This window comes from Mus caroli, unplaced genomic scaffold (genome assembly GCF_978045245.1).
Source record: "Mus caroli unplaced genomic scaffold, Mus_caroli_1 scaffold_10, whole genome shotgun sequence".
In the NCBI taxonomy this organism is placed as follows: Eukaryota; Metazoa; Chordata; class Mammalia; order Rodentia; family Muridae; genus Mus; species Mus caroli.
Window position 1 is genome coordinate 59,668,336 of NW_028227265.1, and position 11,657 is coordinate 59,679,992.

The 11,657-nt window shown below is 44.5% G+C and overlaps 1 long non-coding RNA gene across 1 annotated transcript; it reads left to right on the top strand.

Moving 5' to 3' along the window:
- Positions 1–34: 34 nt before the first annotated feature.
- LOC147002392 (uncharacterized) lies at positions 35–10,021 on the top strand. The gene is made up of 3 exons (XR_015048638.1): positions 35–77; positions 6,611–6,770; positions 9,776–10,021. It is a non-coding gene; the product is annotated as an uncharacterized LOC147002392 (long non-coding RNA).
- The last annotated feature ends 1,636 nt before the right edge of the window (positions 10,022–11,657 follow it).

Consider the following 11,657-nt stretch of genomic DNA (forward strand, 5'->3'; position numbering starts at 1 on the left):
GCCCCACTTCCGGTCTATTACTTCCGGTGAGGTCTGAGCACCACCATGAGTGGGCCTCAGGAATAGGAAGCGTCTAGGTAAAGCGTTAGATGGGTTAACACAAGTGTCTGTTCAGGGCGCCACCATGACAAAGAAGGTACCAAAGGTCCAAATCAGCTTGCTAAGGTCGGCCGCGGCGGACTAAGAACGCAAAAGATGTAGACGGGCAGGGCGGGATTGACATCAGCAAGAGACTCTGAAACGGAAGAGCCCGTCGCTTCTCAGCAACTTTTCGGGCATCTATCTAGGAAAGAGCCTCCGTTCGGGCAGGAGAAAAGCTTACCCAAAGATACGAGCTTTAGGACTTGGGACCTTTTGAGGGCTGGTTTGGGAGGAGGCGGAGCTTTCGCAAGGTAGCGTTGAGGGTGCCTTTTCCATGCAAGCCATACGGTAATAAGTACACAAGGTCACATTAACATAAATGGAAAATTAGGCACTTATGAAATGTACTATGATGTTTTATCCAACTATTCTGTACAAGTACTGTTATTTGAACACAGCCATGAGAAGGTTTTGAAGATTTAAAAAATATATAAGTATGTATGTGTGTGTGAGAGAGAGAGAGAGTGTGTGTGTGTGTGTGTGCGCGCGCGCGCAGTTCCTACAGGGGCCTTAAGAATGCGTCTGAGGTAGGGGCGGGTAAAAAAAAAAAAAGAATGTGTCTGAATCCTGGATTTGGAGTTACAGTTGTGAGTGTGGGTTCTGGGAATTAAATATAGATCCTCTGGAAGAGCAGTCAGTGCTCACAGTGGCTGCTGCCTCTGACTTGTGAGTGCTGGCAACCCTACCAGATCCAACATAGATCATTTTTATTCTTTTTCAATGTTATTTTGCTTGGTAGTGCCCGGCATCTCATTTATAAGCAAAGCTGAAGTAGGAAGATGACAACTTCAAGTTCATCCGAGAACTTAAGGAGACTTTTTCCAGACTTAAAAAAATAATAAAAGTGTTGGCTAGTTCAGTGTTAGAGTGCTTGCCTAGCATTCTTTTTGTTTTTTTGGGGTTTTTTTTTGTTTGTTTGTTTTTTGAGACAGGGTTTCTCTGTGTAGCCCTGGCTGTCCTGGCACTCACTTTGTAGACCAGGCTGGCCTCGAACTCAGAAATCCACCTGCCTCTGCCTCCCGAGTGCTGGGATTAAAGGAGTGCGCCACCACGCCCGGCTTTTTCTTTTTTTTTTTTTTTTTTGAGACAGGGTTTCTCTGTGTAGCCCTGGCTGTCCTGGCACTCACTTTGTAGACCAGGCTGGCCTCGAACTCATTGCTTAGCATTCTTGAAACCCTGGGTTTCATTGTTTGTAAAAACAAACAAATAGAAAAACCCACACAGCCCCCTGACCGCAGCCTGCTGTTGCATAGTGATTTTCTCTCAGTTGAAATGACTGGAGGAAAGTTTGATAAGAGGACTAAGGAAGTTCTAAAGGCAGGCCTTGTCTCCTTTCTTCTCTTCCCTCTATCCCACCCCAGGGGATCAATCTCCAATCCTTGGGCTTGGCAGCAAATGCTCTTGCCCTCTGAGCCTGCTCACTGCCTGACTCTACAGAGAGGTCCATTAAGACCCAGGAAATAATTCAGAGGCTGAAGAAATTCCTGAAAACTTCGCAGGTGCAGAAGGCTCACTTCTCCCCAAGGTTATTCGGCAGACAAGTTCATTGCAAGTGGGGCGGAGAACTCTAGGTTTGCAGTTTGGAGTGATCACCATTTGGGGGTGTGCCTTCAGTGACACACCTACCTCTCAGTCATCCTTGCCAGCCAAGTTTAAGCAGCCCCTAAGCCATATTCCTGCAATAACTCCAGTAAACTCTCTGATTCATTAACTTGAACTTCAGTGTTTTTTTGGTTTGGTTTGGTTTGGTTTTGATTTGGTTTGTTTTTCGAGACAGAGTTTCTCTGTGTAGCCCTGACTGTCCTGGAACTCACTTTGTAGACCAGGCTGGCCTCGAACTCAGAAATCCGCCTGCCTCTGCCTTCCGAGTGCTGAGATTAAAGGCGTGTGCCACCAAGCCCGGCAAAACTTCAGTGTTTTTATTACATTCATCTGTCATCTCTGGGGTGAGTTCATGTTTGTCCACATCTCTGTAGGAATATTGTTACACAGCATAAATGGTGCCTGCACAATGGGACTGATAAAACCAAATAAAGGGAGAGGTAAGTGCCTGCTCCCTTCCTGGGCGCTGAGACTGGGCCTGAGGCTGGTTCGTGTGAGGGAGAACATCTGTGGGTAATCCCGTTATGGCTAGCTCTCCCTGTGGTGGAGAGTGATATGCTTTCCTGCTGTAGTGGTGGCTGCATGCTTCCTGCCATAGATGATAGGACAAGCAATCATGTGTGAGCCATCTGACATCTGTGGTGGGAATCCCAGGGTGACCATCTTGCTCTGCTTGGTAAAGGGTGTCCTGTCTCTTTGATGAACAAGATCTACCTCATGTTTGGAGATGATGTAATGTATTACAACTCTTAAAACTGAGGTGGTCATATGATCTCCACACACATGTGGCATGTGCATTTGTGGGCATATATTTTGAATATACACATGACTATACATACACACAAACATATATACAGAAAAACAAAACATAGGGTGTATTAGTTACTTTTCTATTTCTGACCAAGGCAACATAAAAGAATGCATTTAATTGAGTCTATAGTTTGAGAGAGTTAGAACTCATGGTGATGGAATAAAGGCATGGCAGAAAGGATAGATAAGAGCTATCCCATCTTGATCTGCAACTAGAAGACAGACAAGGGACACTGGGAATCTCATCTTTTGAAACCTCAAAGAACCCCCCCATTACTAGTGACACATGTCTGCCAACAAGGCCACCTCTTCTAATCCATCCCAAACTATTCTACCAAGCCTTTGGGGACCATTCTCATAAAGCCACATAGTGGCCTGAGAGATGTCTAGTGGTTAAGAGCATATACTGCTCTTGTAGAGGACCTGGGTTCAGTTTGCAGGGTGAGGTAGGGTGAATGTGACACCCTTTCAGATCTTTATGAGCACCCGCATGGATGTGGTACACTCACATAAAAGTGAGTGAATATTTTTGAAAATTAAAAATAAAAGCTGAGGGCTGTCAAGATGGCTTAGCGGGTAAGAGCACTGACTGCTCTTCCGAAGGTCCTGAGTTCAAATCCCAGAACCACATGTAATGAGATCTGATGCCCTCTTCTGGTGTGTCAGAAGACAGCTACACTGTACTTATGTATAATATTAAATAAATCTTTAAAAAAAATAAAAGGGCTGGGAAGTAGTGGTGTACACCTATACTCCCAGCACTTGGGAGGCAGAGGCAGGTGGATTTCTGAGTTCGAGGCCATCCTGGCCTACAGAGTGAGTTCCAGGACAGCCAGGACTACACAGAGAAACCCTGTCACAAAAAACAAAAAAACAAAAACAAAAAAAAGAATGAATAAAAATAATATACAAAGTGAAAATCCAGGTGTGTGTCTGAACAAGCCAATTGTGACCCAGTGCTGTGAGAGACAGAGACAGTAAGATACCCTCTGATGCTCGCTGGGTGGTTGCCTAGCTCCAGATTCTACAGCAGGGAGTGATCCTGCCTCAAAGGTATAAGGTGAAGGGATACATATTTGAATAATGTATTCACCCATTAAGTGCAAGGTATTGTTTCTCTTGTCAATCTGCAGCAAGGGTTCCTCTCTCTTCTTCCTTCTTTCTTTCATTTTTGAGTTTAGAAAGGGCTTTTACTATAAGATTATGAGTGGAAGCTTAAGAAAAACACAGAAGTCAGAGCTTTTGTACAGCAGGAACAAGTTCCAAAAGTAGGGTACCTTTTTTTCTTATTTTAATCATAAAATTTTGTTTTAAGAGCTGGAGGGGTAGGACTGGAGAGATGGCTCAACAGTTAAGAGCACTGATTGCTCTTCTGAAGGTCCTGAGTTCAAAGCCCAGCAACCACATGGTGGCTCACAACCATCCGTAGTGAGATCTGATGCTCTCTTCTAGGGTATCTGAAGACAGCTACAGTGTACCCATATTTAAAAAAAAAAAAAAAAAAAAAAAAAAAGCTGGAGAGGTCTGGTAAGATGGCTCAGTGGGTAAGAGCACTGACTGCTCTTCTGAAGATCCTGAGTTCAAATCCCAGCAACTACATAGTGGCTCACCACCATCCATAATGAGATCTGACACCTTCTTCTGGTGTGTCTGAAGACAGCTACAATGTACTTTTATATATAATGATAAATCTTTGGGCCAGAGTGAGCAGGGCTGGAGTGAGCAGAGGTCCTGAGTTCAATTCCCAGCAACCACATGATGGCTTACAACCATCTGTACAGCTACAATGTACTCATATACATAAAATAAATAAATAAATCTTTTTAAAAAAAGGGCTGGAGAGATGGCTTAGCAGTTAGGAGCACTTACTACTGTTACAAAGAACTTCTGGCTGAGCAGTGGTAGCACACACCTTTAATCCCCGGCACTTGGGAGGCAGAGGCAGGTGGATTTCTGAGTTCCAGGCCAGCCTGGTCTACAGAGTGAGTGCCAGAGCTACATAGAGAAACCCTGTCTTGAAAAACAACAAAACAAAAACAAACAAACAAACAAAAAGACTTCTGTTCACTTCCCAGCTACACTGTGTCTCATAACTATCTGTAATTCTAGTTCCAGAGGATCCCATGCCCTCTTCTGACCTCCAAAGGTACCAGGGACACATGTGGTACACAGATATACATGAGAGCAAAGCACTCATACAATACAAAAAATCTTTTGTTGGAGGAGGTGGGTTTTGAAGCAGGGTTTCTCTGTTTAGTGCTGGCTGTCTTTGAACTTACTCTGTAGACCAAGCTGGTCTTGAACTCAGAGATCTACCTACCTCTACCTCCCAGTGCCTCCTTAGACACTAGGCACACACGTGGTACACAACATGCAGTCAAAACACTCATATATATATATATATATATATATATATATATATGTGTGTGTGTGTGTGTATAAAATGAAATAATAAATATTTTGACCATAGGACAATTTTTTACTATACAAATTTCTTTTTGTTCGGTGTGAGAGCAACATAACAAAGTTATCAAACTGAGAAATAAATTTAAATTACACTGTATCATAATGTAACATCTAAGTTTACCTGTCAATATGCTGTTAAATATAATGTTCTTGTCTGTTGGTTGCAGACCCTACTTTATGATTCTTCCTTAATTGCTTACACCTTTGTTGTTGTTGTTGAGACTGGTTCTGAATACAGGACACACTGATTTGTTTAGATTACCAAGCCTAAGGAATTCTCCTGTCTCTACCTCCCCACCGATGGGATTCAAGTATGCTACCATTCTTTGATTAGGGCTAGACATCTAAACTCAAGTTCTAAGGATTGTATCACAATCACTTAATCCACTGAACCATCTCTCCTAGTTTTAAACTTGATTTATTTATTTTATTTTAAGACAGGTCACATTAATATTTCAGGATGGACTACAGCTTGCTATATAGACCAAGCTGGCCTTGAACTCACAGAGATCTACCATCTTCTGTCTCGTGAGTGCTGGAATTATAGGCGTGCACCACCATGCTTTGCCTCTGCTTAGATTTCTTTTATTTTTTTTTTATTTTTTTCTGCTTAGATTTCTTTTTTTTTTTTTAAAGATTTATTTATTATATATAAGTACACTGTAGCTGTCTTCAGACACTCCAGAAGAGGGCGCCAGATCTCGTTGTGGATGGTTGTGAGCCACCACGGGGTTGCTGGGATTTGAACTCTGGACCTTCGGAAGAGCAGTCGGGTGCCCTTACCCACTGAGCCATCTCACCAGCCCTCTGCTTAGATTTCTTAAAGTTTTTATTTTCATTTGTGTGTGTGTGTGTGTGTGTGTGTGTGCGCGCGCGCATTTCTGTGTGAATGTATCCCAGATGTATTCAGGGGTCTGAAACGGCCAGAAGAGCGTAAGAATTCCACTGTAGTGTAGTTATGGGTCAGCAGCCTGAGGAGTGTGCTGGAACCTGGAATGGAAACTTCTGGTTTCTCTGGAAAAGTCAGTTTTGTCAGGCGGTGTTTGGCTGCGGCAAACACATGAAGGGAAGTTTTCCTGAATCAGACACAGGTGGAAGGCTATAGCAGGCACGTGAAAGGACGCGTGATGAAGGACACTTCGCTAATGACACGCATGTGTTGGTTCACCTCACGTGCGTTTTGAGTTCTATTTGTCCATAGAAACACACCAAAAAACTTCTTGTGATGTTCCCCTGGCTTCTAGCAGTTTCCTTGGACTCAGGCTGTTTGGCAGAGTTATATCAGCTGATAAAGACTCACGTGGAATTTTGCTAAGACAGATTCATGTACTGAGGCAAGACATGTGGTGAGTCGAGACCCATGGAGGACACGATGCTGTTTAATGTTGAAGGGAGTATAGAAAGGACTCAACTGACAGTGGTCGGGGCTTGGCTTGCTCACATAGCTAGCTCTGCAACGCTTCTTGGTCTCAAGTCTTCACTGTTCTATATTTTGTTGAGAGCACAGCAAATAACTTCTGGTGTCCCTGGTGGTCCTGGTAACTCTTGCTGACTCATGCCAATTCAGCTGAGACCTGACTATTTCTACTAGGTTGCCCACCACTGCTGATTCCTGTTTGCTATACCAACACTACTGAACTGGACTGCTGGTGTATTTATGAAGTGTTCGCTGCTCCTGACTTCTATGAACTGAACTACTGATTTCCTCACAACGCAGATGGGATTTGCTTCAAAGAACAATTTCTAAACAGGTACACTTCCCTTATATCCTAATAACCTTCCTTTTCCACTACCTCTGGTGTGTTGCAGTGAGTTTCGCTTCACCACTTTGACTCCTGGAAGATTGTACATGCACACCACCCAGGAACTATCTTTTGATCCTGGGATGAAACACACACACACACACACACACACACACACACACACACACTAGCTTAGTTTTAAAATGTCTTGGCTACCTCAAAGGCTGGACATTCCTAAACCTTCCCCTGCCACCCTAAAGGCCATTTACCTGAAATCTCATATTGATTGGCTTTATCTCCTGTTGCTATTTTGTCCCATTCTTCTTCCTCGAGTCATAGTGCACCCCTCTCTCGTTCCTCTCTGCATCTTCTCCCACGCTACTATAAGTGTCCTGCCCTGTGCCCAGCCTATGGCTGTTTGCATCTTTATTGATCAGGACCTTCAGTGTCTGGACACGCAGATTCAAAGCATTATAACCAACCTCCAACACTAGTTGGTTGGAGGGAGGTTAAAGCATTTAAGAACTATTATTAAAATTAGGGTTGAGAAAAAATCTAAAGCTACAGGAATTCAAGTCCTCTGCAGGATTGGAAAGCACTCTTAATCACTGAGCCATCTATGCAGTACTCAGTTTTAAACCATTCTTTTATACATTTTCCTTGATCTTGTGAGCCTGAGAGTTAAAAAACCATATTCTGGACCTACCTGCTGTAGGATTAGTAGGGTCCACATCTTCTCTGATATAGGGCTCGGCCACTCAGGGAGGCAGGACATAGGAAGTTTGACTGGGGAAGCCTCAGAACATCACTCTGGGGTTGGGGAAGTGCAGTCTGAAGTCTCGGGGACAGCCAGAGCTGGCTCAGGAGTTCCTAGGACTGCAAAGAGGCCAGGACTGTCTGCTTCTCAGGCTCTCAGACCCCCAGGTGCTGCTGGGAGCCTTGGAAGAGCTGAGAACAGAGTGGGGGCCCATGGGCTGGATCTAGCCCGGGGCCAAGGGGGAAAGAAAGGAGCTTCGGCTGGTCCCAGGGGGATAGGTACTTGGCTTGTTGGCGGTGGTGGGTTTAGTCTTGGTGGTGGCTGGGAGTGCAGAGAGGCCTTCCACTGGAGATTAGATGGCAGCTCTTTAGGCAAAAGCTTCTCCATTGCTCCCCACTGCAGATCCTGATGAAAAGAGGCAGTCCATGGTTTTAAGGCAATTATTGTCGTAGCACAAAGTGGATGAGTAAAACCATACCCCACTTCTCAGGGCCGGCCTGGGGTTAAATACCTTTTGCAGGAGGGGTGTCTGGGAAGGGGAGTTTATTGGCTAAGCCTTCCTCCAGGCCTTTAGGTACCTCATTAAAATGGAGATCTGTCTTGAGTCTACATGACCACAGGTCTACTTGTGAAGGGCCTTGGGGCATTGCCCTTACTTGACTGAAAGCCACAAATCTTTGAGGGCTGCAGCATTGTGCCAGGAGCCCAGTGTCTGGGAACTGGAGGAATCGCCTGCCATCCCTTTAGGGTCACAGGGGTTTCTAGCCTTAGCTTCTCTCAATTGACTGTGACCTGGGACATGTAAGGCAAACAAACCCTTTCCTTCCCAAGCTGTGTTTAGTCATGATGTATTACTACTGCAACTATAGAGACACAGTAGAGATCAGTACCAGGTGTGGGGTATTGCTTCAACAGACCTTACCATGTTGTTTTGGGACTTTGATCTTGAAAGCCTGTGAGTGTTCAGAGATTAATGAGCTATTGTGGCAAGTTTGGAGATAATGCTGAGGGTAATGCAGACAGTGGAGGCCTGGCTTGTCAGGTCTCAGAGGGAAGTAAAGACCCTATCACAGTTGTTCATGTGATTTTTTTGAATTAAGAATTTGTACTTCTGGTCAGTTGAGGCTGAAGAACCAGTGGTTGTTATTAAGAGACAGAACTACTAAAGTCAAAATTGGGCTTTACTGAGATAACTAATGCTGGGTAGATGGAGCTGAGAAATTAGTGGTGATAAAGAAGAGAACAGGAATTCAGTCCTTGACTCTGAAAAAGAAAGGAAGAAAGAAAAGAGAACAGTATCATTAATGTGAAATATCCTGGGAGCATTCTTTCTTCAGGGTCATGTCACTGAAGCTGTGGTTCAGAGGGGACCAAGGCTGCATCCCACACTGTCAGATGAACTTGGTAATATGTAAGAGTTACTGGTTCTGATGGCATGAATGGCTCATAGAGGGCAGATGAGGCTTAGCACTCTGTCAAGCATAGAGTTCCCAACATGCAGCTGGGAGAGGTCACTGGTGGGGTGCAATTCAGCATGTTGGAGATAAGATAGGACGACTGCCAATGACAGCATCTGGTGTAGTGTGGAGCTGGCTTGAGGTTGGGAGGTAGGCAGCATGTGCTGTGGGTAACAGAACCGTGAGGTTGCTGAGGCCCTTCAGAGCCGCATGTAGCACTGTGAGTCCCAGACATTAAGCGCTGAATTATTTTGCACTGTTGAATTTTGGTTTGGTTCCTTTCAGACTGTGACTGAGTCCCGATTTTGGAGTAAGAAAGTATTTAAGTTGCTTTTTAATTTTACAGAATACTGTAGATCTGAGACTTTGGGTATTTTAGAGAGACTATTTTTTAAAGAGACATTAGGCATTTTAGAAAACCTGTTTTTTTTTTATTAAAAACTTTTATTTTATTTTACTTATGTTCATTGGTGTGAGAGTGTCAGATCCCCTGGAATGAGAGTTACAGACAATTGTGTTCCACCATGTGATTGCTGGGAATTGAACCTGGGTTTTCTGGAAGAGCATCCAGTATTAGCTGAGCCATCTCTCCAGCTCCCAAGACTGAATTTTTAAATTTAATTTTATTGCATGTGTAGTACTGTTTTGCCTGCATGTAAGCCTATTCATCATGTGTGTGCCTGGGACCTTCAAAGACCAAAAGAGATATAGGGACGCTTGGATCTGGAATGACAGGTGTTTGTGAGTTGTCATTGGATACAGGGAATTAAACACGTGTTTCTGTCTGTTTCCCACTGTAGAATCATAGCCGATGAATTAGGACAGATCTCATTCTGATAATGAAGGACTCTGGTGGCCAATCAACCCCAACCCAGCAGCTGACTAATCAGCCAGGTCTCCAGAGAGAACTGTCCAGAGATGACAGAGAATGTTTCCTGAATTGAAATTAGACAAGGGGGCTGGTGAGATGGCTCAGTGGGTAAGAGCACCCGACTGCTCTTCCGAAGGTCCAGAGTTCAAATCCCAGCAACCACATGGTGGCTCACAACCATCCGTAACGAGATCTGGCACCCTCTTCTGGAGTGTCTGAAGACAGCTACAGTGTACTTACATATAATAAATAAATAAAAATCTTAAAAAAAAAAAAGAAATTAGACAAGGATGGCCTGGTGTGGTAGTGCATGCCTTTAATCTCAGCACTAAGGAGGCTGAGGCAGGTGGATCTCTGTGTAAACAGAGCTAGCCTGGTCTACACAGCTCCAAAACAGCCATATTTACATGATGAAACCTTGACTCAAACAAACAAACATCAATCAAAAAATAAAACAACAACAACAACAAAACCAACCAAACAACCAAAAAACAAAAAATAAACAACACAGGGTATGGTAGTGTACACCTGTAATCTCAGGACTTGGATGACTGAAGCAGGAGGATCATGAATTTGAGTCCAGCCTCTGCTTAAAAGACAACAAGCATGGATTCACTTTTGTCAGCCAAACATAATTCAAAAGTTCCCAGACTAACTAAAGCCAAGAGGTTATGGAGACAGGAGAAGCAGAGACCAGTGGTTTCCTGTGAGTTGGAGGCCAGCCTTGGGTACAGAGTGGTCTCCTGTGGGTTGGAGGCCAGCCTTGGGTACAGAGTGGTCTCCTGTGAGTTGGAGGCCAGCCTTGGGTACAGAGTGGTCTCCTGTGAGTTGGAGGCCAGCCTTCAGTATAGAGTGGTCTCCTGTGAGTTGGAGGCCAGCCTTCGGTATAGAGTGGTCTCCTGTGAGTTGGAGGCCAGCCTTGGGTACAGAGTGGTCTCCTGTGAGTTGGAGGCCAGCCTTCGGTATAGAGTGGTCTCCTGTGAGTTGGAGGCCAGCCTTGGGTACAGAGTGGTCTCCTGTGAGTTGGAGGCCAGCCTTGGGTACAGAGTGGTCTCCTGTGAGTTGGAGGCCAGCCTTGGGTACAGAGTGGTCTCCTGTGAGTTGGAGGCCAGCCTTGGGTACAGAGTGGTCTCCTGTGAGTTGGAGGCCAGCCTTGGGTACAGAGTGGTCTCCTGTGAGTTGGAGGCCAGCCTTGGGTACAGAGTGGTCTCCTGTGAGTTGGAGGCCAGCCTTGGGTACAGAGTGGTCTCCTGTGAGTTGGAGGCTAGCCTTGGGTACAGAGTGAGGTCCTCTCTTAAAGTATGAAGAGGTTATAGAGAGCTGGTTCTCATGGACGGTTAGCTGGCGCTAACATGGAGTTTTAACTTTGGCTCCTAGGTATGTTCTTTTTATTATATTATATCTTGTCTTAGGAATAGTTATAATTCAGAGATATTTGAGATCTTAAAGAGGGAGAATCAGAACCATCATAGGAGGAGAAAAGATATTCTATAATGATAATTTTAAAACATTTCTTTTTATTTACATGTATGGGTGATTCAGTATGCATGAGCGATGAAGGCGCTCAGAAGAAGGAATTGCATCCCCTGGAGCTGGATTTACAGGAAGTTAAGAGCCAACGGGCGTGTGTGTGTGTGTGTGTGTGTGTGTGTGTGTGTAAACCAAACACGTTCTCTACAAGAGCAGAAAGTGCAGAAAGTGCTCCCATGCCCTCAGCTCTTTCCCTCTTTTCAGTCGGTCCTTGATTGTGGTCCAGGTAATGATACTGCCCACTTTTAGGAAGAGCCTTCCTATCTCAACTACCCTATTTA